Source organism: Bubalus kerabau, chromosome 2, assembly GCF_029407905.1.
Source record: "Bubalus kerabau isolate K-KA32 ecotype Philippines breed swamp buffalo chromosome 2, PCC_UOA_SB_1v2, whole genome shotgun sequence".
NCBI classification, from domain to species: domain Eukaryota; kingdom Metazoa; phylum Chordata; class Mammalia; order Artiodactyla; family Bovidae; genus Bubalus; species Bubalus kerabau.
In genome coordinates this window covers 70,158,905-70,185,739 of record NC_073625.1, presented here as the reverse complement: position 1 = coordinate 70,185,739, position 26,835 = coordinate 70,158,905, and the positions used below count along the sequence as shown (strand labels likewise).

The 26,835-nt window shown below is 36.8% G+C and overlaps 1 long non-coding RNA gene across 1 annotated transcript; it reads left to right on the top strand.

Moving 5' to 3' along the window:
• Positions 1–5,052: 5,052 nt before the first annotated feature.
• LOC129644755 (uncharacterized) lies at positions 5,053–24,311 on the top strand. The gene is made up of 3 exons (XR_008710963.1): positions 5,053–5,560; positions 23,136–23,391; positions 23,729–24,311. It is a non-coding gene; the product is annotated as an uncharacterized LOC129644755 (long non-coding RNA).
• Positions 24,312–26,835: the final 2,524 nt, after the last annotated feature.

The following is a 26,835-nucleotide window of genomic DNA, read 5'->3' as shown; positions in this document are numbered from 1 at the left end:
TGTTTTGCAGAAGTGGGAGCATTAATACTGAGATAAGATCTGCCAGGGAATTGAAATATTTCAAAATGTTTATCAGTTTATTCAGAGAAGGATAAAGCATAGCAGTGTGATAAATCCCCACGTATGTCTGGGAAAGATCTTAAATGGAAACTAATCTAAACAGTATTAGATTTTGAGCTCTTGAAGAGAGCATGTCTTATATATTTATCTAGCCAACACATAATAAATATTCAGTAATTATTTATTGAAGGAATGAATAACAAGACTTAATTAACCTGAGTTCCTTGAATAGCATTGATATTTATTATATAACTTTAAAATCAAACTAAATGAAAGTTGAATGAAATATTAAAATTCCTTATTTTTCTACTCATTGTGGCAGATAGCAAGGTCCTTCTTTGTATTTCAACATTCAAAGAAAATAAGGAATATGACTACTTCTTGGACATATTTTGAGCCCCCTGCTTAATGTTTAACCTTTTCTTGAAAGAAAATTTCGTGTATGAAGGATATATCTTAAGAATTAAAATTAGTTCAGTCTCTGAGTCATAATTTCATGAGGTTTTTCATTTTCCCACATTGCTTACCTGTGCACCCCAGTATTTCTGAAATGGAAGTCATCTGATAGTAAGAAGTAGTTTAAGATTTGTAAATGAACAAAATGAGTTAGAATAAGGTAAGTAGATTCTGATTACCTGTGTGCCAGACCACTGCTGAATTAAAAAAAAAAAAAAAAAGACTCCCTTTTACCTACTGCATTAAGTTCAAACACCTCTCCTTCAGTTCAGTTCCATCTTTACTATCATATTTTTTACACATTCACAAGGCATGACTTTGTTCCAGCTGCCACGTGGATTTCTCTTCATCCCCTGTAGTCGTCACATCAGAAGTCATTCCTCTTGGTCTTCCCTGATTCATAGTCTTCCCTTCCTCTAAGGGCATGGAGTTCCCACTTGAGTCCCACCTCTTCCAAAAAAAAAAAAAACAAAAAACTTTTTTTTTGAACTTTATGTCTACTTCACTCTGTTACAGAATATCATTTTATGTGAATAAGTACTATTATAAGACTGCATTCTTCGAGCATTATTTAAAAGGGAAATATCTATATTAAAAAATCTTGGCTGAAATTCAAGGTTAGCTGCTCCGCAGCAGTGTCCAAAAACTGGGTACAGACATCCTCAGGTATATTCAATTTTTATGATGCTTTTTATTACAATTGGCATTTACTTGACTGCCTTATACCAAATGTTCCTCTTTTCTCACCTAGACAGAGTTCTCTTATCCTCTTGTGGATCGTTTGCCTGATACTGAAACTCTGTCAGGAAATTTTTGTTGGTTAAATTTTAATGCTGTGGACTTTTTGATGTTATGAAAGTAGAAAAGCTTTAATAAAGAAGGATGAGGATAGGTAAATCCAGTTACTGTCTGACCCACTAGTCTGTCTTTATATTTAGACTTTTTCACAGACTATGTCTAGTACAATTATTTTACCTCACATTCTTTGAACAAGGAACAGAACCAGATAATTCTAGGTTATTGTAAAAGGTTTGGATGTCTACATTTCTATACTTACTACTTGGATAGGATGAGTAGTGTACAAATTAAACATTTTTGTGTCAGGGAAAAAATTCTGTGGAAATGCCACTTGATTTCTTTAGTCTTCAGTTTTGTGGCCTCCTATCTATGAATGAAAAAATGCAGTTTCTTTTTATTATATCACGCTGACAACCTACCAGATCTAGAATAAATATTAAAAGGTGAAAGATTGGTTTTCATACCAATATGAATCATAGTTCCATGGGTGGTCCTTGTTTTACACATGTCCTGGCTCAAATTAATCACAATTTATGAATAGTATGTGATGATAATAGGTATTTGCTTTAAAGATACATTGAATGAAAATCTTAAAGAGTGGTACAGGTGATTCATATTGTAAATTTTAAAAAGTATGAAGCAAAATTTTAGAAACAGATTTTGTGTGTATTGTAATCTTAATGGACACTAGAGAAATTGCTGCTATGTAAAAGAGAAGGGAGGGTAATGAAAGTAATGAAGAGTAGGCAGTTGTTATTCTGTGAGTTTGTATACAAGAAAACCAGAATATTTTCCTTTTTCTACGTACATACACTGGTTCAAAATTGGGAAAGGAGTAGGTCAAAGCTGTATATTGTCACCCTGCTAATTTAACTTAGCGCATCATAAGAAATGTCAGGCAGGCTGGGTGAAGCACAAGCTGGAATCAAGATTGCAGGGAGACTGATCTATACATCAGTGTCTCTTTTGCTGTCTCGTACACAGGGTTATTGTTACCATCTTTCTAAATTCCATATATATGCGTTAGTATACTGTATAGATCAGTCTTATGGACTCTGCGGGAGAGGGTGGGGAGATTTGGGAGAATGGCATTGAAACATGTATAATATCATGCATGAAACGAGTCTCCAGTCCAGGATCAATGCACGATAATGGATGCTTGGGGCTGGTGCACTGGGATGACCCAGGGGGAGGGTGTGGGAAGGGGGGAGGGAGGGGGGTTCAGGATGGGGGGCACGGGTGTACCTGTGGCGGATTCATTTCGATGTTTGGCGGAGCTAATACAATATTGTAAAGTTTAAAATAAAATAAAATTAAAAAATAATCAGGATGTTAGCTCAGAAAAAAAAAAGATTGCAGGGAGAAATATCAATAACTTCAGATATGCAGATGACACCACCCTTATGGCAGAAAGTGAAGATGAACTAAAGAGCCTCCTGATGAAGGTGAAAGGAGAGGGTGATAAAGTTGGCTTAAAACTCAACATTCAAAAAACTAAGATCAATGGACTCTGGTCCCTCACTTCATGGCAAATAGATGGGGAAACAGTGGAAACAGTGGCTGACTTAATTTTGGGGGGCTCCAAAATCACTGCAGATGGTGACTGCAGCCATGAAATTAAAAGACACTTGCTCCTTGGAAGAAAAGCTTAGACAGAATGTTAAAAAGCTGAGACATCACTTTGCCAACAATGGTCTATGTAGTCAAAGCTATGATTTTTCCAGTAGTCATGTAAGAATGTGAGAGTTGGACCATAAAAAGGCCGGGTGGCAAAAAATTGGTTCTTTCAAACTGTGGTGCTGGGGAAGACTCTTAAGAGTAGCTTGGACAGTGAGAAGTTCAAACCAGCCAATCCTAAAGGAAATCAATCCTGAACATTCATTGGAAGGACTGATGCTGAAGCTTCAATGATGCAAAGAGCCAACTCATTGGAAAATACCCTGATGCTAGGAAAGATTGAAGGCAGGAGGAGAAGGGGACGACAAAGGATGAGATGGTTGGATCGCATCATCGACTCGATGAACATGAGTTTGAGCAAACTCCAAGAGATAGTGAAGGACAGTGAAGCCTGGCATGCTGCAGTCCATGGGGTCACAAAGAGCGGACACAACTGAGTGACTGAACAACAACACTCACTCACAGGTGAATGAATTTATGTTGTGTGTGTGTGTGTGTGTGTGTAAGTATGTGTGTGTGATTTCCCCTTCCTAACCCTTTGATTTAGTTTTGCTTATGTCTGGATGATATACTTTAAGACTTAAGTCTGGATGATATATTTTAATCTGTGTGTGGTAATTGCTCAGTTATGTCCAACTCTTTGTGACCCCATGAATGTAGCCCGCCAAACTTCTCTGTCCATGGAATTCTCCAGGAAAGAATACTGGAGTGGATTGCCATTTCCTTCTCCAGCAGATCTTCCTGAACCAGGGATCGAACCTGGCTCTCCCATATTGCAGGCAGATTCGTTGCCATCTAAGCCACCAGGGAAACCTATTTTAATCTACCAAGTGTGAAATTAACTATTCACAAGATGTGTATCTCTCTTGGGAGAGCTGTAGGTACATTTTACTCCTGGACTTAAAGACCTGTGTCACATTCTCAATAAAACATACTTGATAAGAACAAAGAATAATTCATTTTAGCCCATTTTAAAAAATTCATTTTACTCTAAATACCACATGTATTTTGAGATGGGAAGTTCTCTTCAAAGAAGTAAAAGAGAGAAATGCAAAACATCCTCCTGAATTCATACTGCTGGCATGCGTTGTATCTAATCTTCTCATCCCAACAAGCTGGCATTTCTCTATATCCATGTCTAAATTTTGTGGCATCTGCAAGGGCTAAAGAGATTTATGCTTAAAAATTATTTTATTTAAAGGCATGCATAAATTTAAAAGCATGGAAATTCATTATTTAATACTTTCCTCTGATGAAATCCTCTTTTAGTAGATTTTGAATATTTCTTTAAAACATTATTCTAAAACAAGTTGAAAGTGACTCGAAACCTTGCAAATGAATAAGATGGATTATTTTCTTTCAACTCATATCCAAAATGTTCAATAGCTTCTTATCTTCTCAACTATATGTTGCATTTTAAAAATCAGTTCAACTTTATTCTAAGAATCTAATATAAATAATGACCCTACCTCAAAGTCTATAATGAAGTACATGGGGATGGGATGATTTTTATTGGCTTTCTTCCTCAGAATTATCAACATAGTAGTTTTTCCCTTTTAGTTTTATCAGAGCACAGAGGCCTCTTTGCTCATAATATGCATCTTTTTTAGTGAAAGGGGTATGTCACTTTTTCACACGTCAATCATGTCACAAAAATTACTTTGAGTCCCTAGAATCACTGCCTAATTTGGAGAGAAGAAAATCACCTGTCACACTGACAGAGACTATAAAGTGTTAAGGTCACAATGGCACATTTTTCTTATAAGACAAATTATCTATCAGAGGCAGAAAGTTAACCAATTACTAAGAAGACTTAATGATAAATTCTTACTATTTTCTTCAGAACAAAGTACCATTTAAGGTATAGACAATTACAATGACATTTAAAAAAATTGCTGGCTTTCCACTCTTAGAAGATGGTCAACTTGTTTGAGCAACTGTTAAGGGACTGAATGTTTGTGCCATCCCCCTTAAATTCTATGTTGAAATCTAATCACCAACGTGGTGGTATTTATAGGCAGGGCCTTTGGGGTCATTCACTCCTGAGAAGGGAGTCCTCAGGAATGAGACCAGGGCTCTTGTGAGAAGAGGAACCTTGTTATCACGTGAAAACACCAGAAGAAGTAAGCCTCCTGCAGCCCAGATGAGGGTTCTCACCAGAACCCCACCACGCTGGCACCGTGAGCTCAGACTCCTAGCCTCCAGAACTAATGCCAAACAGATCTCTGTGGCTGGTAAGCCACCCAAGGCATAATATTTTGTAATAGCAGCCTGAGCTGATTAAGACAGCAGCCTCCAAACTCAAGCTTGTACAATTAAAGACCGTGTTTTTAAGGCTGCTTAAGATCTATCATGACTAAACTGGGACACAAATGACCGTGCTTTGAAATCATTTGCTTTCAATTAATTTGGAAATCAGGTAATGACTTATTTATTTATCTATTTTTTTGCCATAAGGAGAGATTATGAATTTAGCATTCAGTGATGAGGCAAAGATTATGAATTCAGCATTTCAGCAATGAGCTGAAAAGAAAAGAGCAGAATAAAAGGCCTACAGGAGAGAAAGAAGGTAATAAAACAGGACAGCAAATGTTTAGACACAGCCGTGTCTGGTTTATGCATGGTCAGGGGAAGTGGTGTGTTAGAAGGAAATAGTATTCTTTATTTTCTAAGAACTTGGGTTCCAGTGTCCAAGCTAAACAAGTTTATCTACGGCCTGGATCCTTACTAGCCATATGATATCGGGCAAAGTACTTATCTTCTTTGGTCCACAGTTTGATCATCTGTAAAGTGGTTATTATGATAAACCTGTCTTGAGAGGTGAGAGAATTAAATATGATAATGCAGGTAAAATGTTATCTATAGTCCAATGTGTAATACGCTTTCAGGGAATGGTAACTTTAATGTTTATCATTAAAATAAAATTTAAGTATTTGAAGACACAAAAGTTAAGAAAATAGTAATTTATTTTTCAACAAATAGAACTAAAAACCCTGAAGCAATATGCAGCAACTTAACTGAATCATTGTGGCATTGTACAGTTGACAAGAAGAGCACATACTTAGGACACCAGAAATGAAACAGCACAAACAAACAAACAAACAAAAACACAAAAGAAGGAGATCAGAAAGGCTACAGAGCAGTTGTTTTACCTTTTTCATGATGTAAATTTTATGTAATATCTTAGAATCATATTATAAATTAATGTATCGACAAATATACAGGGAAATATAATATTTTTAATATTTATATATTCTAAAAAATTTGACTTTGAATGGGTTATGAATAGCAGATTACACCAAAAGGTATTCACTGAATCTAAAAGAAGAGAAATTCAAACCAAAGCCGCTTATCCGCAGTAAGAGGAAGTGAAGAATGCTATTATCAGAATTCCTTCTAAAATATCCATGGTATGCTATATGCATTTGGTTCAAAATGTAATATAGTTCTCATTTTAGAATAAAGTTTCATTCATTCTCAATAGACCTTTTATCATTTTTATAATGTCTCAAGTTTAAGAACCCCATTGATATAGATCTAATTCATTTTGCCCAAGGCAGAGCAAAAAGCAAACAAAAATGACCTATTTTGTATTCATTAGAATTTCTAAGTTTCATTACTTTATTTGCTACAAAGAACCAAATTCTATTGGGAGGTAAAATTTCCTACTTCAAATAATTAGTTTTTATCTTATTGTAAATGAATTTATAAGCTTCTCTAATGAAGAAAGTATAGAGTATAGATGTGAAAAATACAAGCAAAGGAAATGGAGTCTCTTCAGGTGGGAAGGGCAGTATCCCTAAAAGGAAACAAAAGTAAAAAGGAAGACTGAAGGTACTTTACAACAATTCTGTGGGCCAGCTCCATGACTCTCTTCATTCTTGCAGAAGAACAATATTTTTTGGAAGAGTATCTGATGTATGTTTTATTTCTTAACATTTATCATTTTCCCTAGGGCCTTCCAGGTGGCACTGAAAAGTGAAAGTGAAAGCCTCTCAGCTGTGTCCGACTCTTTGCGACCCCATGGACTATATAGTCCATGGAATTCTCCAGGACAGAATACTAGAGTGGGTAGCCTCTCCCTTCTCCAGGGCATCTTCCCAACCCAGGAATGGAACCCAGGTCTCCTGCATTGCAGGTGGAGTCTTTACCAACTGAGCTATCAAGGAAGCCCTAAGGGTGCTAATGGTAAAAAAAAAAACCTGCCTTCCAATGCAGGAGATGCCAGAGACGTGGGTTCAATCCTTGTGTCGAGAAGTTCCCCTAGAGTAGGAAATGGCAAGTCACTCCAGTATGCTTGCCTGGAGAATTCCATGAACAGAGGAGCCTGGCAGGCCACAGTCCACGGAGCCACAAAGAGTCAGACATGACTGAGTGACTGTATGTGTGCTACCTTTTGAAGCTTGTACATGTATTTCACTGGAGGCAGAGTGGCTAGAGATTGAGTAAAAAGTGAACATGAACTCCAATTATATAAACAGGGCTTTGCATGTACTCAAAGGACTGCTTTCGTGTGCAAGAACCAAGTCCTTTTGAGAAGAAGAGGTTTTCCGATTTCTGAACTCTAAGGAGGTTGACTATAGAGCAAATTATGATGGGAAAGTGAGAAGTCAGGACATGACACAGGGAAGTGACTATGATGATAAAGTGAGTTAGATATGAGTTCTGCATTTTTAGGTAGCAAGAGGGTCCTGGAATGATTTTCCTAGTTATCTGTGGTCCAAAGTGGCATGGGCAGAATCTAGATGACAGAGTATCTGCCAGGTAATCATCAGAAGAGTCTATTATCTCTACATTTAAAATATTTAGTATTTGAACCCTTTCTACCACCTTCCATTTTACCTACTTGGTCTAAACTACTATCATACCTCTATGCGTTATTGTAATTTTTCCTGACTGTGACCTCCTGCTATACCTCTTACCCCTCTAATACATACCCTATGCAGAACATTACTTACCAGGCTTCTTTCAAAGATTAAGTCATATCAGGTCCGGAGAAGGCAATGGCTCCCCACTCCAGTACTCTTGCCTGGAAACGGAGGAGCCTGGTAGGCCGCAGTCCATGGGGTTGCAAAGAGTCGGACACGACCGAGCGACTTCACTTTCACTTTTCACTTTCATGCATTGGAGGAGGAAATGGCAACCCACTCCAATGTTCTTGCCTGGAGAATCCCAGGGACGGGGGAGCCTGGTGGGGCCGCAGTCTCTGGGGTCGCACAGAGTCAGACATGACTGAAGCGACTTAGCAGCAGCAGCAGCATACCAGGTCACACCTCTGCTCAAAAGTCTCTAATGATATATCTCATTTATCTCAGAGTGAAAGCTGAAGTCTTTTTGTTTTAACTTTTTATTTAGTATTGGAATATAGCAAATTAACAATGCTGTGATAGTTTCAGGTGGACTGCAAAGGGACTCAGTCATATATTCATGTGTCCTATTTTCCTGAAACTCTGCTCCCTTCCAGGCTACCAGATAACATTGAAGGGAATAGTAAATAGTTCCTTGTGCCATAGAGTCGGTCCTTGTTAGTTATCCAATTTAAATACAGCACCGTGTACATGCAGATTCCAAATTACCTAACTATCCCTTCCCCGATCTTTCCCCACCCTGGAAACTATGTTCTCTAGGTCTGTGAGTTTTTTTCTGTTTTGTAAATAAGTTCATTGTATCATTTCTTTTTATGTTCCATATACAATGCATGCCATAGGATATTTTTTTCCTTCTCTGTCTGACCTGAGTGACACCTGTGTTGCTGGAAATAACATCATTTTATTCTTTTTAATAACTGAGTAGTATTTCATTGTATATATGTAACACAGAAGCTGAAGTCTTGAATTTATAACATATTTCCTCTGACTTGAGCAATATCTGGAACCTCGTAGGAAGTCACTAAATATTGTCTGTTGGGTGAGTTTAAAATGAGTAAATAAATTCCTATCTCATTGGAAGTAAATGGTAAGGTCTTTTTGGTTGGCTGCAAAGCTTTAAGGTTCTGTTCCCCATACCTCAATTTCATCTGCAACCTCTCTTTTCCCCTCCTTCTAACTGGATGGATATCCCCTACTCTTGGCAGGCACACTTGCCTTAGGACTGGAAGCCTGGCCACACCTTCTACCTGAAATGCTCCACCACAAGCTGACTGTGTGGTTCCCTTACTGTCTGTCTGTGCTAAAAGCTTTGTGAATCTTTCCCTAATCATCTTATTTAAAACTACAATACAGGTACATCTCTCTTTTCTCCTTCATTTTCTAAATAATATTTATCTTTATTAATATGCTATATATTTTACTTTTTAATAAATTACTCCCACCTCCTAAATGTGTCAGAATAGTGAGTATTTTCATCTCATTTATTAGTGTCTTTTCTCCCAGTGTCTAGAACACTGGTATCTGACATAGAGTAGGCACTCAAAATTCCTGTGTTCATTTATTGAGTGACCCAACTAGTATTATGAAGAAGGCATGGTTTGGGTTATGAAGGAGCAGGAGATGGAAAATAATAAATGAGGAGCTCAGCAGAATAAGGTAGAAATGAAAATATTCAGATATTTCTCTGAATATTGATACTAATGGGTTGTATCACCTTAAAATACTCTTCGTACTCCTCTCCATGTCAGTGTCTCATCTACAAATGAAAGTTGAATATGATATTTTACAAGATCTTTTGCATCACTGATTTTTTTTCAGCTTTCATAATAAATTCTATAATCCATTTTTTGTCCAATTTCAGAATACATACTTATTATTTAAGTCTCTATGTATTTGTATTAGTATAGCCTTTGTCAGGATAACATGCAGTATAGTATTTTTTCAAGACTTTTCCTCAAATAGAAATAATTACCCCCAAATTATAATTTTTGCTGTTAATCTTTCCAAAGCGATGATGACAGGAAAGAGAAAAATACAACTCCACACACACATACAACTGAAATTTATCAGAAGAAAATATAAAGCTATCTCCTCTTCCAGGCATTTTCCTCCAGCTGGTTTTAGGACATATATCATTGTGGCTTCTCAATTTTAATTTACAAGCAACAAATGTGCTAGTTTTATAGGCTCCTGACCATTGCAAAATCTCTGATTGCAAAGCCTGTCTTCTCAAAAAACTAATCAAAAGGTGACACATTCTGTTAACTTCCTATTATACATTCATAACATCATCTTTCAATTCAATGTCATAAAGAATTTATGTAGGACATTAATCATGCAAGACCAGTAAATTGTTCTCATTTCAGTGATAATTGTTTACTCCTTTAAATGGTTTGTGTTGATTTCCAACAATTCAACTGAATAAAATATATCCTCCACTCACCCTGTGCTAGGAGAGAAAATTAACCTATAGCAAGGAAAAAACAAACTGAATATATAATATTAGTAGAAAAACTAAAATTTTATTGAACTCTTCTCTTTTTAATGACAAATATTAATGGCATCAGGGATAATTCTATGGCCTCCAATAAAAGAAATCTTGAAAAGCATAATAAAACTAAACAACAACTAAATGATGCATAATCAGCAAACATCGAAAAATAAACCCTCTTCAAAAGTTACATGACATGGTTGACTCTGAAATCAACTAATGTGTCTCAGCACACCTTGTCAGTCAATGAAACTGCTGCTGCTGCTGCTAAGTCACTTCAGTTGTGTCCGACTCTGTGCGACCCCAGAGATGGCAGCCCACCAGGCTCCCCCATCCCTGGGATTCTCCAGGCAAGAACACTGGAGTGGGTTGCCATTTCCTTCGCCAATGCATGAAAGTGAAAAGTGAAAGTGAAGTCGCTCAGTCATATGCGACTCGCAGCGACCCCATGGACTGCAGCCTACCAGGCTCCTCCCTCCGTGGGATTTTCCAGGCAAGAGTACTGGAGTGGGGTGCCATTGCCTTCTCCAGTCAATGAAACTAAACCTCATCAAAGTGGTGTCAATCATTTGCTAGGAACAAAAAAACCCAGAAATTTAATGGTAAATTATTCAGTAATGTCTGGCAAAATGGGCATGAGAACTGCAATTCTTACAACCTGATTTCTAACCCTAGGTCCACTAATACTTCTGGAACCTTGAGATTGACACCTAAACTCCTGTGTCTCACATATAAAACGAGAGGACTGGACTTGATCATCCTGTAGGTTTGTCCTAACACCAACATGCTATGAGTCTGCTAGGAAACTCAGCTAATCAAAACTTTGCTTAAAAAAAACAAAAAACAAAAAACAATGGCTTGTCATCCATTTTTAGATTTACCCACAGCCTACAGGATAGAAAAAGAATGGGATCAGTTTGAGACAGCTCTTTCAGCCCAAAGGTGCTATAACTAATGTTACCGTCTATTCCTGCTTTGTAAGTGCAAGGCTACTCTGTGTGTGTGTGTGTGTGTGTGTGTGTGTGTGTGTGTGTGTATTCCACCCCGCCTCACTCTCCACCCCCACCCCTGCTGCTCTGGTAAAGTGTCTACTTTATGAGCATAATAAATAGCAATTGGCCTGTAATGGCAACTTTAGCTGTGACCATTACGGCACAATCTAAGTGCTTAAAAACACTAATGGGAGCGATACAATGTTAATTATACTAAGGATATGAAGGCTGTACACAAGAACTCCTGCAAAATTAAGTAAAGCCCTAGCTAATTCTAATTACAGTCTGTCTAAAAGAGATAAGAGAAATTAAACACCCCCTTTTTTAAAGTGCCTTTCTAATATAACAGCACCGTTTGCCCACATGGGTTGAGAAACAGTGCAAGTAATTCAGAAAAATGGGATTCTGAAATAATTTTTTTTCAGTTTAAAAGAAAAAGAGATGAATTACTTACATAGAATATGTGTTTTCACTTGAAACAATGCTAACTTTCTTGTGCTTAAGCCTAATTTAAATCACTTTTATAGAGTCCATTCATTAAACTTCAGACACCAATTTATATTACGGGAATTTAAAAATATATTTTATGGACTATTTAGAAGATATATATCTGAAAATGAAACCATGAAGACTCCTCTCTGCCTTATCATTTATTGAAAAATTTAAAATTTTAACAGTGTCTATTTCAACTATTTTTATCTCCTCGCACCCCAAATATCTATCTATTCCCTCTTTTTCTTTTCCTCATTTACTGAATGCCTTCTATGTGTAAGTAGTGGGCATATAAAAATGGGTAAGATAATCTTACTGCCCTTAAATGGTTTATAGTCTAGCAGAGAAAGACAGATTTGTAAAAACAAGACAATTCAGGTTTACACTTTGGTATCTGCTATTGAATAAATATTTTTCTTTCTTTGTCTTCTAACCTTGTTTATTCCTCAGATTCTCTTACTTCCCTCAATATAAATTGATTTATCAATACATAGATCTCTAACTGAATTCAATTGGAGTAGTAGAAATCAAGTTATTGATTCATCTGAATTTACTAATTTGTTAGAAATAAGAAGTTTTCAGGTTTTCTGCTGGAAAGCCTGGCTCATTTCAGAGTGTGACCATTTTAAAACTGAAGCAAGTGACATTTCATAACTAATGAAAACAATTAGGTGACAGCCTACCATTTTCAATATATACGTTATTTTAATGGATCATAAACCAAGTAAACTAACAGGAGGATATGAAAAATTCACTCATTTTAGGTAAATGACAGTCCTAACCAACTGAAATAATTTAATTCCATGGGAAAGTGTCCCATAATCTCTAAATTATAGGTATTTGTAGGTTAATCCAAATACTTATGGCAGCTATCTTGGTACTTATAAATTGTCATTCTCACTTCAAATCATTATCTATAACAGACTTGCTACTTTGTCCATATAGCTAGTTTCAAATGACCCGTAGGTCATATGTTAGGTATCTGCTTGGAAGCTTATTTGTCATTTCTGCCCCACAACTTCTACAGTGTTAGGATAGCTTCTATGATATTTAATCTGTGTTTTCTTTGAAAAATAATTATATGGCTACTCCTAAATATATGTTTCCAAATACTGGATACTTTGCATACTCTCTTTTTAATATATGTAGATCCTCACTCTCTCCTGCAGCCCATAGGACAGAACTAAACACAAAGAACTTATACAGAAATCCATGTGATTTCTTATGATCATTTTCTATAATTTCTTTTTTCTTTGTTTCTAATTTCTAATTTGTTTCTAATTTTTAAAATTTCTATCAAAATCAAAATCTGTTAGTTAAGACTTGGACATAACTTTTCATTCTCTTCAGATTATTCTGGAATTTTCTCTGCCATCTGAAGATACACACATAGACACACACATATCCACACAGCAAATCCACTTATAATTTTGTCCCCATTTTCACTCATAGGTGTGGAGTCAGTGCTTTTCAAATTGTTCTTTCCTGATAGACAATTCTGCTACTGATTATATTTCTTTTGCTATATGCCTCTTTTTGTCCTCCATTCTAGACATCATCATTATAATCATCTATCTTATATTTTCAGCCTCTATACTGATAAATACAGTATTTTCTATTTAGTATTGCCAGTATTTCTCACTAAGGTTATTTACCCCTCTAATTGATCATTACTCTATAGGAGCATTCCCTTCATGAGTAAAGAAATAGATTTTAAAATAAACAACTTAGTGAAAGCATAAAGGATAGAAAGAAGGGTGAGATGATAAGAGTGTGGAAGCCACACAGGAATGGACGATGTGTTGGAGGAGCTGGAAAACCACAATGATGAAAGTCACTATGCTGATCCCATATGTTAGATCCCAGAAACCTGAGATGTGGCTCTGGAGATGGTAGATGCCTGAAAGAAAGCAAGATAGAACCAGATAATCTAGGATTTGCCCCTTAGATTTGCTTCTATCTTCTGAGAGCACAATGGACCTCTTTCTGAAGTGTAGTGATTATCTTGTTTGCCTCACATGTGAAAGGTCTCAGGTTCAAAACCCGGCTGAAAGAGACTTTTGGGGGCTTCCCGCATATCTCAGTTGGTAAAGAATCTGCCTGCTATGTTGGAGACCTAGGTTCGATTCCTGGGTTGGGAAGATTTCCCTGGAGAAGGAAATGGCAACCCACTCCTCTATTCTTGTCTGGAGAATCCCATGGACAGAGGAGCCTGGCAGGCTACAGTCCATGGGGTCATAAGAATCAGACACTACTACTACTACTAAGTCACTTCAGTCGTGTCCGACTCTGTGCGACCCCACAGACGGCAGCCCACCAGACACTACTTAGCGTTACCTTTATTTCTTTCTCTGAGAGTGGAAAGTAATGGGGATCTGGCTTCTAGTCTTTATTAGAAATTATTCAGTTTAGTTTGTATCAGGATAAAAATAGGAAACAGAGGTTCATGGCAGGACAAATGCACCACTTGAGAATCATTTCTTACAATTCACTAGTTCATCTTTTGCCAATAAGTAGTACAGTGAATGTAATATAAGTGGGTGAATTACCCCCAGCTAAATGGAGATAGGACGTTCACTAGAATCCTAGTTCAATACTCCATGAATGCTTGTTTAAATATATAATTTCTTTTGGGTTGTTGGTATTACAGCGATTATTTTGCTTGTTAGTCTTACACTTGAAAATGCTGCATAAAATCTCCATAATTTTAGAACTCTTTATAAAAAAACAAAAATCTTATTCGATTTTTAACTTTAAATTTCACTTGATGTATATAAGAGTCTTATGGACTCTGTGGGAGAGGGAGAGGGTGGGAAGATTTGGGAGAATGGCATTGAAACATGTAAAATATCATGTATGAAACGAGTTGCCAGTCCAGGTTCTATGCACGATACTGGATGCTTGGGGCTGGTGCACTGGGACGACCCAGAGGGATGGTATGGGGAGGGAGGAGGGAGGAGGGTTCAGGATGGGGAACACATGTATACCTGTGGCGGATTCATTATGATATTTGGCAAAACTAATACAATTATGTAAAGTTTAAAAATAAAATTAAAAAAAATAAAGCTATAAACAAAAAAATAAATTAAAAAAAATAAATAAATAAAATAAAATTAAGTTTATTTTTACAAATGTAGGCTTGATTCCCCTTTCTGGTCAGATATATTTTCTTACATAAGATAGAAACAGAAAGTGATGGACAGATAGGCATACATAGGACAACAACTGAACTGTGTTAGCAAACAAGCCATGGTGCGAATAATGCCCCAAATTGGATAAATTCGAGGAAAATTCCATTTGGCTTTTGAATACACAAAATGAGCTGGAGAGAATAGATTTACTTCTATAATTGCTTTATGTTGTACTTGGGCCAATATTGAAATGATTTTACATACCCTGGGCACATACCAACTGCTGGAGGTGAGAAGAGACCTAGAAACATACTGGATACGGAGGAAAAAAAAAAAAAACTTATTTAACATATAATCCACAATGCAAAATGCCATTTTAGAGCTGTGTCTGCATTATGACAAGACTGGTTAATTTCTGCAGTTTAGATAAGGAGTTAAATGAAATTTAAAAAAGAAAATCATGTTGACTAATTTTTTTTATGCTAAATTGATCACTAGTCAAAACAGCTAATTTCAAGGCCACAAGCAGATGAAGACAAAGTAACAACAAATTATATTGCCAAGTGGCTTATAAATATTGATCATTTTTTTGAACTCTATAAAAACAAAATTTAAAAAATGAGTTTTTACCATATTTGTAATAGCTTCCTTTAAAATCTGCAAACATAAAAAGATGGGATTTTTTAAAAGTCAGTGTCAAAGGAGAAATGCAAAGAAGGTAAAGAGAAAAGAAAATACACATATTAGGCTACCATTTCTCCAGTTATTACGTGCTGAGTATTGTCCTTATCAAGGTGAAGTGAAAGTTGCTCAGTTGTGTCTGACGCTTTGCAATCCCATGGACTTCATGGAACCTGCCAGACTTCTCTTTTCATGGAATTTTCCAGGCAAGAATACTGGAGTGGGTATCCATTCCCTTCTCCAGGGGATCTTCTCTACTCAGGGATCGAACCCCAATCTCCTGCAGTGGCAGGCAGATTCTTTACCACTGAGCCACCATGGAAGTTCTTTCTTATAGCACTTTGTTGTTCAATCACTCAGTCGTGTCCAACTCTTTGTGACCCCATGGACTGCAGCATGCCGGGCCTCCCTGTCCTTCACCATCTCCCGGAGCTTGCTCCAACTCATGTACATTGAGTCGTTGATGCCATCCAATCATCTCATCTTCTGTCATCCCCTTCTCCTCCTGCCTCAATCTTTCCTAGCATCAGGGTCTTTTCCAATGAGTCAGCTCTTCACAGCAGGTGGCCAAAGTATTGGAGCTTCAGCTTTAGCATCAGTCCTTCCAATGAATATTCAGGGTTGATTTCCTTTTGGATTGACTGGTTTGATCTCCTCACAGTCCTAGGCACTCTCAAGAGTCTTCTCCAACACCACAGTTCAAAAGCATCAATTTTTTGCCACTCAGCATTCTTTATGGTCCAACTCTCACATCCATACATGACTACAGGGTATAAAGTCCATGAGTGTCCTTTTTGAGTTTTTAATAGTATAATATGCAAATTCCATGGTACATCAAAGTGAGGAAGGTTAAGTCTAGGACATTTAGCATTTTTAAATGGGGTACAATGGTAATCGTTCCTTTTAAGATGCCAAGACAGTTTATTAAACTCTCCCGACTGTAGTATATTTACCACCTTTAACCTTCCACCTTGCTTTGCTTTGTAGCTACATCCAGGGAATTTGGGATGGTTTGTTATCTACATTTTGATTCATTTTTGAAGCAATCAGATCATTCTTTATACCTGTGCAAATGTTTTTAATCTAGATCAGGAGTCAGCAAACTTTTTCCACAGAAGGCCAAACAGGAAATAGTTTTCTCTTTGTAGGCTATACAGTCTCTGCATCAACCACTTAAGTCTGCTGTTGTAGAGTGAAAGGAGCCACAACCAATATGTAAACAATGGGTGTGGCTGTGTTCCAATAAAACTTCATATTTATCCAAAACAGGCCACAGGTCAGATTAGACAATGGGCTGATGTTTAATTACCCTGATCTAGATCCTTGTATTTTTGGCCATCCACTCACATCCTATTTTCAAGTACTGGACTGTTGTTACATTTTGAACATAAATAGATACGCAAAGAGGTTTTGGAAATCTGTTACTTCTGTCTGTCTTGTTCTCTTCTTGATTTACAGTGAAATCCTAAATCTCAACCTTTTGAGTCCAGATCAAATTTCAGTGCCTCTGGAGAATTTTTCCAGTATCTTCCCCTGCCCACTCTGTATTTACATGGCATTTCCTTTTTTGTATAGCCACATTGTCTAACATAATGAGATTATATCTCTTTCTTTTTCACCAAACTATAGATTTTTGAGAGAAGGATAGATAATAATTCATCTTTGATCCATGTGGCCAAGGACTGACTTTAGATTGTAACAAAGTGTTCAGTAAGTGCTTGTTTAGTTGTGTGCATTAGGGAATTTAAGTCTATTTGTTTATTTTACTTTATAAGAGAATTTGATCTTTTTGAATTCTAAGAAAACAGAATGGCAAATATTGTTTGCTTATATATTAAAAACGTTTAGACAATATGTGAACTGAAACCCCAGCCATAGAATATATTTCCTTTTATTAACAAATAAAAATTTGACTATATCAATCATCATATGATCACAGATAAATGACCACAGTTCCCAATGCGCCTTGCAGCCACGTGCTGCCATGTGACTAATTTTCTGACCGATAATATAGGAATGAAAAATGTGTGGAACTTCTGGGAAGACTTCTTAGAGAGGACTGCTCTTTTTGTGCCAGGGCTTCCCAGGTGGCACTAGCGGTAAAGAACCTGCCTGCGGATGTGGGAGACACAAGAGATGCAGGTTTGATCCCTGGATTGGGAAGATCCCCTAGAAGGGCATGGCAACCCACTCCCATATTCTTGCCTGGAGAATTCCATGGACAGAGGAGCCTGGCGGGCTGCAGTCGTGGGGCTGCACGGAATCAGACACAAATGAAGTGACTTGGCACTTATGCATACCCTACTTGTGAGAAGCACCTGTCTTGATTCCCTATCTTTACTACTTTTCTTTCTTTTAGGAATACAGAGATCATGAGTCCCAAGTAGGTATTTTGGAGCAGACATATCAAAAGTACCTAGGTGACATGCTAGTACTTCTGTCTCTTATGGATTGCTTCCTCCAAAATTCTTCTATGTACCACTGTTATTTCTGGTCTATTACAGAAGCCTGTCTGATAATATCTAACTATGTGGTTCTATATATTTCATTTAACAGTGATTTCAACATATTCTAAATCTCATGTTGATATTTCTTTGCCAAATATAAAAACAAAAGAGGACCTCTCTCCCTCAAGACTGATAAAGAAAATAAAGAATTAAAATAGAGAACTCTTTCTGAAATGATAAAGAAGATAAACTCCGAGACTTTCTAAAATGACAAAAGTAACTTTTTATAAAATATAATATTAAGGATTATTTTAACCTAATGAGATGTAAAATGTGAACACAGTCCTCTCTCATCTCTCTAAAACTATTTCCCAATTCAGGCAAACATTTAGGGTGTATGTCATGGCAGGAGAGCAACAAATATGCAGATTGTATAAAACAATTCAGGCATAAGTCTGTTTGATTCCTGATTCTGTATTTGGCAAAATATGTGACTGTTGATGCTTTTGTGCTTCAAAGTCTTTTTCAGAAGGATGACCATAACCATGGTGAGGGGAAAAGAGTACCTATTTTAGATAGCAGTGTAGATAAGTGATTTTTAAGTTAAATACATAATCTCACTACAAAGGACTCCTTTATTCTCATCTCTATTTCTTTAACTGTGTCAAAAACCCACGGTCCCTTTAGAGGAATATTTCTTTTTAAAGTAAGAAGAGAAAACTTAAACTTGACTTGGAAATTAAGCAATATGCCAGCTGCCTAATTACCTGCAAGCACTTGCAGACCATTCCAGAATATCATTCTGTCTGGAAGCTCACCTCCTAATCACATTCATATTTCTTATGAACACTGTGTTTAGGTCACAGTACCTTTGAAATTACAGAAAACCAAGTCTCAGTTCCATCTCTGAAATAAAGGGAATGGAAAATGTGATCTCTTAGGTCTTTACTTGTAATTTTCTATGACTTTATGATAGTCTGGAGATTCATTCACCAGGAATTGTTGGGAAGAGAGGATGAAAGAAGATACAACAGTACAGAAGAGAATGCTGGTACATTTTAAACAGGAATGGGAGCCAAGTTCCAGTCTACTGACACATGGAGAAAAATCTATAATAGATCATATTGCTTTTTTGTTACAGGCTCTCCAATAATGGAAGAAAATCTGCAACTGAATCTTAGAATGTGTTTTGAGTCACATTTTGAACTTCAAACTCACTAATGCAATTTTTGTGGACATTTATGAACACTGTGGGGAGGCCATAAAGAGGAAGATATTCACTCCTTGCACCCATGTAGATTCCTTCTTGGTATGAGCAAGGCAGGTAGTGGGCTTGGAGGTAGGAAGGGGGAAAGGGCACTGGGGGCAGCTAGTAGGGTTGCAAGAGAAGCCTTCTCACAGCTCTGTTGCTGATAGAGTCTCCCAGTTATATGTTGCCACCATGAAGCACACATTTATCAGCCCACATCAAGAATGCAAAGTACCACTTCTCTCTAAGTTGCACAGAATACAATTCTAATTCTTAGATATGTAATCTTGTAAAGTTTCAAACATATTGCAGAGAAAACTCCATGAGCAGCTTTGCATATTTTCAGCTTTTCACTTTCTTCAGTGCCTTGTGGTTCTCAGGACCACACACCACTGATCAATTTAAAACCTGTAAGTGAATCTGAGAGCAAATAGGACATAAATGAATAATCAAGAAACTTCACATGTACTTTTGAAGACATTTTAGTTTTTCTACAAGTGACAGTTGGAACAAATTGTGTTCATTGCAAAAGAGATGGGAATGAATGTTTGACAGAAAGTAGTTGTCTGTTCATTTGTTAACTCTTTGTAGAGTTCAACCATATTTAAAGATAAAAAAAAGAAAAACTTATTTCTAACTTGTTGCATTCCTAACACATTATATAGAGTCTGACACAGAATAGGTATGCAATAAAAGTTTTTTTGAGCTTATTAAGTAAAGGAGAAAAGAAAAGCTTAGGTTTTAAGTGAAAATATATATGCTGCTGCTGCTAAGTCGCTTCAGTCGTGTCCAACTCTGTGCGACCCCATAGACGGCAGCCCACCAGGCTCTCCTGTCCCTGGGATTCTTCAGGCAAGAACACTGGAGTGGATTGCCATTTCCTTCTCCAATATATATATATAGAAGGGAGCAAATACAATGCATACATATTTAGTTGGATACATTTAAAACTCCCAGTGTACAGCTTTGTCTTTTTAAAAGAGAAATAGTTCAGGGTTTTTTGTTTGTTTGGTGATTGGAAACAAAGGAGATATATTTAGGAATGAAATAATAAGCACACTGACTTCTTTAATTCAAAATAGTCCCAAGAATATAGAAACAAAACAAGTGAACTTAAGCCTCATTTTTTCCCTTTCATCTGCACATTTTGTTAAATTGTAAAGACTGCTGAGGGATACAGAGTCACAGAGGGGGAAGATATGAAGAAATCAAATTGAAAACTGAGTTAAATGAAGGATGGTAATTATCCACAAATTAAGGAAAACTAATTTTTTGAACATCCTAGATTAGAAATAGTTGATGTCATAGAATGTAGATCAATTAGTAACTGCTTATTATTTTAAAACAGTAGGTCAGGGAGAGAGAAATAACACAATGGAAGAGCAATTTTGAAATAAAGCAGAAATGAACAACCATGTGATACGAGAGAAAAGGGCAAATTTAGGTGCTTTTATCCCTGTCACTTTCTTAGGAAAAAAATGAAAATAATAAAACTATCTTGACTTGTATGTGTCTAAAAACAGAGGGCTAATATATGCTGTCATTAGTCAGCTGTTGCTATTGAAAACCACTGAGGAAAAGAGAAAAAAGGAAGGTTAATAGTCCATTTCAATATTCATCTGTTTATCCTCTGTGTTTTCTCAATAATAACAAAAAACATATGATAAAATATCCCCTTCATGAAGGAGAATATAGTCTGTACATCAATCGGATGGTAGAGAAACTGAGTTGGAGGTAAGATTTTAAGGAAAACTGACACTCAGAAGAAGTTTATGGAGGGTTACAGAAGAAAGAAATCAGAATTAAAGAATAGCATGACTCTCCAAAGGCATCAACAATCATCTATGTTTTTTTGATAATAGAGTTTAAAAGGCCAAGGATAGCATTTCTTCAACAGTTTAATTTTGGCCATTATACAGCTAACATTTTCCAAATGAATATTGGTTGTGATAATGAAGACATTAATGAAGCACAATTACTGGGCTTTTTGCAGACCCAGCTGAGTGAAGAGCAATTGTCAGCTGCTCTCTGAATTTTCCGAGTTTATTTTCAGTCTGGGATAGCATCTTTTGCAAAGGTTAAGATTCAGGAGGTGGGGAGAGGTTCAGATGAGCACAAATCCAAAGGAGAGAGTCTTAATTATGACTGAATACCCCTAAAATTTGTACTCAATCTGACTCCTAGGCATAACTTCCAGTTTACAGAAAATATAGGCAAAAGAAAAATAGATGATAACCATTAAGATAGAAAGGTCAAAATCTAGAGTGTGGGGGATAACAAGACACAGGACACAATTTTGTCAATAATAAATTGAAATTAAAAAAGAGAGAGAGAAAAGAATAACAAATAAATTGAAAGAGACTGCTGCTGCTGCTGCTAAGTCACTTCAGTCATGTCTGACTCTGTGCGACCCCATAGACGGCAGCCCAACAGGCTCCGTCGTCCCTGGGAATCTCCAGGTAAGAACACTGGAGTGGATTGCCATTTCCTTCTCCAATGCATGAAAGAGAAAAGTGAAAGTGAAGTCACTCAGTCATCTCCGACTCTTAGCAACCCCATGGACTGCATGTAGCCTACCAGGCTCCTCCGTCCATAGGAGAAGGCAAGAGTACTGAAGTGGGTTGCCATTGCCTTCTCCTGAAAGAGACTGTAACATAGCAAAATAATGCAGAAAGAAAACCATTAAGATACTAATTCAAATAAATCAATTCTAATAAAACATTTAGGAGACATTTGGTGAAATTTGAACACTAAGCATTTGATTAAGACATGGTTGTTAATATTTTTAGGAATGTTAATGATATTGTTATGTTTCAAAAGTTTTTACATTCTGAAGTTTTTAAGGATGGAATGATATGATGTCTGGTAATTGTTTCAATGTTACCTGGGATGGAGTTAAAGTGGGAAGGGTTACAGATGAACTAAGGTTGGCAGAGTTTGATTGTTGTTTATTCTGGCTAATGAGAACATGGAATTTATTACAATAACCTCTCTCTTTTTTTAAAAACATTATTCAAATTAAAAAATTAAAAAGTCAGTGGGAGCTATAAAGATGAAATTAAATAGCAGAGCAATTCATTACATGTCATATAAAATTATACTAAAATATTTGATTCATTTTTAATTTTTATAGTTTTCCCATTTTAAATTATGCAAAATAACTTGACCATTTGTTTCTTCATATTAAGGAGGCTAAGTCTGAGAATTGAAAACTGGAGAGTTGGACAACAGAGTTCAAAGAGAAGTTAAAACTCATGGAGTCTGCCCTCCTACCATGTGTTTTCAATTTCTATTAATACAAGTTTCATATTTCTTATCATAGTTTAGAAGGAGTTATTACCACACTTACTGCACAAGTTGTCAGAAAATTGATCTTCCCAGATTGTCCTTCCTAATTTCTTCATCATGCTTCATTTTCCCTTGTAACACTTATCCCTAAATTATGTCTGTTTATTTCTGTTCATTGATTTTCTTATTCTCTGTCTAGAGTATAATATTCACAACAGTGTTTTGCTTTGTCCATGGCTATGAGTTTAGCACTTAAGACATGAGTTAGCCCATATTAGGCACAGAATAAATACTTGCTGAAAATGGATTCTGAAATGCAAACATGTGTTTGTGACAAATAGTTAGCTGGGTTTTCCTGGAATTATTTTTGTGATAGGGAGTTCACAGCTTCATGAAGTGTGCATTCCATTGCTGGACAGCAGTCATTGTTTGAAAGCGTTGAGCCTTAGTTTAGACTAAATATTTCTTCTATTTTTCACTCATTTGCTCTTAATTATCCCTGTAGGTGCTATATGGACATGCTACCATCTGCTGTTGAATAAGGATGAGCTCCTTTCCTCAGTGAACGTTTGGCCAAAGGTGTCCTCTTGCTTGGAGTGCCAAGACTGCATACTACTGTTTATTTGGGACCCATAAACAGTTATCATCCAAAGTCAAGCTGCCGTTTTGGAGTGCTGCCAGAACCAGGACTGGGGCCCATTGAATCTCTCTGCGTTTCTCTCTCTCTTTCTTTCTCTCTTGCTGTCCCCACTGCATCAGGGGTGGGTACAATTTTTCTGCAAATCCTTAAAACAGAAGGGGTACGACTGAATCTCATTTCCCAGAGAGTAGAATTCTCCACCATAGAAAGTTGGACGTTCAAACAGAAGGAGCCTTAAGATGATACCATTTGTACTTTGGCCCATCTCCGTCCCCACCCTTCTGTTGTTTGAAAAAACCTACCTTTAATCTACAAAGGCAACTTTCCTTTTAAGAATAAAAGGGTCACTTTCTGATACCAATTTCATCAGGGACAGAAATAAAAATTCAGTTCACCATATGGATATTTTATATGACTTCAAAAATACAGCTTGTTCATATATACCTTTTACCTTTAAGAAAAGGGCCATTTGTCTCCATGGTGAAGAATCTAGACAAGACTAGATCAGATCATATCAGTCGCTCAGTTGTGTCCGACTCCTTGCCACCCCATGAATCGCAGCACACCAGGCCTCCCTGTCCATCACCAACTCCCGGAGTTCACTCAGACTCACGTCCATCGAGTCAGTGATGCCATCCAGCCATCTCATCCTCTGTCGTCCCCTTCTCCTCCTGCCCACAATCCCTCCCAGCATCAGAGTCTTTTCCAATGAGTCAACTCTTCGCATGAGGTGGCCAAAGTACTGGAGTTTCAGCTTTAGCATCATTCCTTCCAAAGAAATCCCAGGGCTGATCTCCTTCAGAATGGACTGGTTGGATCTCCTTGCAGTCCAAGGGACTCTCAAGAGTCTTCTCCAACACCACATTTCAAAAGCATCAATTTGTCAGCGTCAGCTTTCTTTATAGTCCAACTCTCACATCCATACATGACCACAGGAAAAACCATAGCCTTGACTAGATGAACCTTTGTTGGCAAAGTAATGTCTCTGCTTTTGAGTATGCTATCTAGGTTGGTCATAACTTTGCTTCCAAGGAGTAAGCGTCTTTTAATTTCATGGCTGCAGTCACCATCTGTAGTGATTTTGGAGCCCAGAAAAATAAAGTCTGACACTGTTTCCACTGTTTCCCCATGTATTTGCCATGAAGTGATGGGACCAGATGCCATGATCTTTGTTTTCTGAATGTTGGGTTAGGGTGCCACTAACTTACAATGTTAGTAAAATCAGGGTAATTATAGCAATTTCATAAATTAAACATTTTCTGTCTCTAAACATTACACTTTTCTTTGAAACTCATCAAATACCATGTTTTGTATTAATAATTTCTATGAAGAACTCATAGGAGCTCATAGACGACCCAGAGGGATGGTATGGGGAGGGAGGCGGGAGGAGGGTTCAGGATGGGGAACATATGTATACCTGTGGCGGATTCATTTCGATATTTGGCAAAACCAATACAATATTGTAAAGTTTAAAAATAAAAAAAAAAAGAGTTATATGGCTAGGGTAATATTCTAAACTTACAAAATCTAATTCAATTTTATAAATAAATTCACATTGATTCTGTTATTTGTATTTAGATTTTCCAGACATCCAAAAAGTATTATCTTCATAGAACCAAAAACAGGATTCTGTTTCCATAAAATAGTTCTTTCTTCTCATGTAAAACACTTGTCTATTTAATTTATGCATTTTATACAGTTTTTACTTATGTTGTTGCTGTTGTTCAGTTGCTCAGTCGCATCCGACTCTCTGCGACCCAATGGACTGCAGCAGCCAGGCTTCCCTGTCCTTCACCATCTCCTGAAGTTTGCTCCAACTCATGTCCATTGAGTGGCTGATGCCATCCAACTATCTCATCCTCTGTCGTCCCCTTCTCTTCCTGCCTTCAGTCTTTCCCAGCATCAGGGTCTTTACTTATGTTGACTTGTAATTATTTGCTAATTTTTATTAAGGACTAAGAGTCACATAAACATATGTTCAATTCAGTTCAGTCACTCAGTCATGTCCGACTCTTTGGAATTGCGTGGAAAAAGTAAGAGAGTTCCAGAAAAACATCTAGTTCTGCTTTATTGACTATGCCAAAGCCTTTGACTGTGTGGATCACAATAAACTGTGGAAAATTCTGAAACAGGTGGGAATACCAGACCACCTGACCTGCCTCTTGAGAAACATATGTAGTCCAAAGTAAAACTCTTTTCAGAAAATTAATATTTCCTTGACATCAAATACTCTAATTGAAATTCATATTTCTTTAAAAATAAGCTTTCAAACTTTAATATTATGGCTTTTATTATAATGTTTCTGACTAATATTACCAAAAGTTAAAATAGATATCCAATTCTTTATTTTTAGATCATATTGTAAATTACCACCACATTCAATTTTACATCAATTCCTCATTCAATAATTCATTCACTCTCTCATTCATTAATATCTGATCAAACCTCAAACAGTGATGTGTGTTTCAAATTCTTCAGGTTTTTGTAGGACAAAAATGTTTCATGTTTACCAGTTTTCAGATAGCCAGTATATTCTACTTTTAGGAGTTTGTAAAGTAATATAATAAACACCATCTTATCTGACACACTTAAGGTAAGAATATGCATAAAGTATTTATAAATTAAGAGCATTGAATTAAATGCTCTAATGGAGTTTCAAAGTATGATGGGAATAGTGATAGAAAAAATTACACTGAAGAGGATTGGGGAGGCTTCACGAAGAAAAGTTGCATTTGAGCTTATCTTTGAATGACTGGGATTGAGTTTTAGTTATGAGAAAACAGAAGAAACAGCACAAATTAAGATTCAAAGGCAAGTAAGTACAAGATGTATTGAAGAATGATGTAACACAGTGCAGCTGGAATACAGACGCCACTTGAGCACAACACAATATGAGACTAGAATATTAGAAATAAGTCAGGCTGGGAAAGCGCGTGTGCGCCATGCTAAAGAATAGAGTCACCCTTGGGTAAGCAAAAAGAAGTCAGCAAAGGTTTTTTAACCAATACAGAGACCCTTGGAAGATTATTTTAGCAAGATGACAGCCATGATCATTAAGAATGGATGTGCTCACATGCACAGAAGTCAGTATCTCTCTCCAGTCCATTACTATTTCTTTATCAGTGCTTTTCTTTTGAACACAAAGTCTGTTTCTGTGACTTACCATGACAGCCCCCACAGGTCACCTACAAATGTATAAGTATATAAAGTGTAAATATTCATTTACATCCATTGGACAGAAAACACCTTTTTTTGACCTTTCTGTTATTGATGATATACTGTAGTGAATTCCTAAGCTTGTTGTGACACATTATCACAAATACAGTGGGTTAGTACAACAGGATTTATCCTCTCACACTGCTGGAGCTAGGAGTGTGAGGTCAAGGTGTTAGCAAGCTATGCTTTTTTGTGAAGGCTCTAGGGAAGGATATTCTTCCTTGCCTCTTTCTAGCTTAGAGCAATTGCTGAAAATCTTTGGCATTCCATGGTTTGTAGATTGCAACTCTAATCTCTGTCTCTATCATCACATGGTGCTGTCCTTTCTGTCTCTGCCCTCTTTTTATAA